Genomic DNA, 2,986 nt, shown 5'->3' with positions numbered 1-2,986 from the left:
TTTGTCGAATACCTTTGTCCTCCCAGGGATATTTTGGAGTGGGAGAAACTTTCTCGTTCTTGCGGATGAACCGCAGTACGGTTTCGGAAGTTATCTTGAAAGCTATCTTCCATGTGGGTATCTCGTACCCTTGAAGTTTCTGCTTCAAAATGGTCACTACCACGAAGCATTCGAAACCTTTTACCAAGATCATCTGCCTTTTTGTCTTTAGCAGAGTAGTCTGTTTTCTTGGTATTTTCTTCTGCAACTTCATCAGATTCCCAGGCTTCTGGTTCACTGTCGTGTTGCTCTTGTTGTTTACTCGAAGAAGGTTTTTCTTCTTGAACATAATAAATCGGTTGACGATCGAAGGTATTATATTCTGCGTAAACTTCATCATCGGTGGAGGATGATGCTTTTGAAGCGATCCTATAAGCAGGTGGTGCTGGATCTTTTTTTCTGGGTGCTATGCAAGGTGTTGCAAAGTACACTAGGTTTTTAAGCCATCCGGTGATGTCAGGAAGGCCTAATGGTAATGGAGTTTCCATATCCATTAAATAGAAAAACTCTGTCATAGAGCTAATTCTTGAAGCTTCCGTTGAAACTTTTTAATTAGATACCGTAGTAGAATTTCTCTACGGGTTAATCTCCACCATTCATTCAGATATGCCTGATAGGCTATATCAGTGTCATTTACTGGTGTGAGAGTTTCTCTGGCTTGCCAATTTTGGGCTTGCATTGACCGTACCAGACGAAGTTGATCTAGTAGTCTTGCTCTACTGATCATTTTACAAAGCTAAAAGATTTAGCTTCCTTTTGATTTTCTTGATCTTGCATCTAAGGTTGTAGATGCGATCAGAATATCTTTCCCAAAAATAGTAATACTATACCATTGCTGGGATTGTATTATCTTCTGGCTGAAGAGTATTTCTTTGGAACAAAGCGAGGTTAAGGCTTTCTCTTTTTAATTTTAAACGATCTAAAAGTTTCCTTTTATAGATCATTCTGGTGTCCAAGGTGTAAAAGGTGTTTTATACCTTGATGGACTTGGAGAACCTAGACGTTCTTTTGAGCCTAGATGTTCTTTTAATGCTAAGACTTCTGTCAAAAGTTCTTGCATTTTATCTTTGTTTAGATTATCTAAACTTTGTTTAAGTTCTGTTAACTCTTTGAAGAAAACAGGACTATTTCCATGGTCAATCTTTTCTAGAATATTTTCTAGGATGTTTTGACACTTTATTATTTCTCTATGTTTATGTTCATCATAGAGGAAATCTATTTTTTGTTGGAGGTTTTCAACAGTTTTTTCTAACCTATTAAGGGTCTTACCATAAGACTCTAAGGTTTGAATGGAGTTGGTGACTATGTCACTATTTCCTATCGGCGGACCTAAGGCTTTGTATGGATTATGTGCCATCATCTATGTGAAGAGGAACATAAGCATTGGGCCTTGGATTTCCTATTCCTTCGAAACGGGAACTAGTTGAGGTTCTACTTATCGAGGTAGAGGGCCTGTCCTGTTCGATGGAAAAGTTGGGTCTAGTGTTTGTGATCACTAGTTTTCCTTCTATCTCTTTTATGGTTTTTCGAGAGAGAGGAAGGTGTCTGGGTGCCAAAGGTTGAACTACCCATTCTGTTGGCCATGTTAACTCTCTTGGGTCGAGTTCTTCTATGGTCAAGTTTTCCGAATAACCAATGTTTTTGGCTAATTCTGTGAGTTTCTTTGAATCTTTAACTGGAACCTTTCCAGTGTTGATTCCTTGGGCTACTATGCATACAAGTATGCGCATAACTCTTCTTCCTGGTTGAATTCCATTTTTCGACCAGTTGTCTGTATAGATTTTTAGGGACAAGGTATCTTGGATGTGCTTGTCTTCTAAATCTATTTGGAGATTGGGCCATGTTGTAAAGGATACAGGGCCTAATCCTAAATTTGCTCTAACTCCTCCGAGTAGGGCCTTTTCAAAATTATTCTTCACAGAGTTATCTACTATAGCTGCTATGAAGGGTAAATTCTGATTGATTCGTATTAAGGGGTCTAATCCTATACGAACTAGTCCATAATGGACATATTTGAATCTCTTTAGCTTGGCTAAGTCAGATTCACTTAACAATCTGAAGCAGAAAGTACCTGAGTCAGTATCCTGTATTTCTATAGATAGTTCCTTCTGGAAGACGAAGGATTTCTTTTGGAATTCAATCCAATCTTTATTGTAGACTTCAGTTATCCGAGGGATACTTATTGTCCACTTTTGTCCATCCTGCATCAGATTAGGATGTTCATCGTATTCTCCCTGTGTTTCATGATGTATATGAACACTGTTTTGGAGAGAAGTACATTCGATTCCTATTTGTTCAGACATTTAGGAATTTTAGATGAGTTGAGGTCTCTTCTAATTTTTGGAACAGGAGTTCAAGCAATCGTTCCAATTGATACAAAGTGATGAAAGGAGTGATGTGTTGTATAACAAGTTCTCTCAATTCCTCATTTTGTGTTAAGGCACAGATGTCTCGTATAAGACGATCTCTATCTGTTCCATGATGAGTTTTTACAGAAGATATTTTGCAAATTACTTCTTGTAACTCCTTTTTTGATGGTTTGTTATTAACCATCTTTATTTTCGCTTCTCGGATTGGTGCTAAGATCCTAGAAGGATTTATTTCTTCATCTACATAGCTTTGTAGATCTGTACGGAAACGTACTGTTTCGTCAGTATTTCCTATTTTAAGTACCTCAAGATGGGCATTAATTCTTCTCTTGAGTTTCTGTACTTGTTCATTAACGTCACTTTCTATTCCTAAGCATAGGAAAGCAACGCTTTCTGGGGTGTATTTTTCCCAGCATCTTTTTAGAAAGAAGCTGTGATGTATATCACCAACTAAATCCATTATATTATTTAATATTGGATTATTCTTGTCATGCCATCCATGTGGATAGCCTATTATTGGACAAACATTTGTCTGTCCAGTTTTCAAAACGGTGTCATAAGAAAGACCGATGAGTTCC

The sequence above is a fragment of the Aristolochia californica genome, unplaced genomic scaffold, assembly GCF_029961685.1.
Source record: "Aristolochia californica isolate CCGP_79_NKW_82.1479 unplaced genomic scaffold, dmAriCali1.0.hap1 SCAF_4, whole genome shotgun sequence".
Lineage (NCBI taxonomy): Eukaryota > Viridiplantae > Streptophyta > Magnoliopsida > Piperales > Aristolochiaceae > Aristolochia > Aristolochia californica.
The sequence above is the reverse complement of the archived record's forward strand: the minus strand, read 5'-3'. Positions refer to the sequence as shown.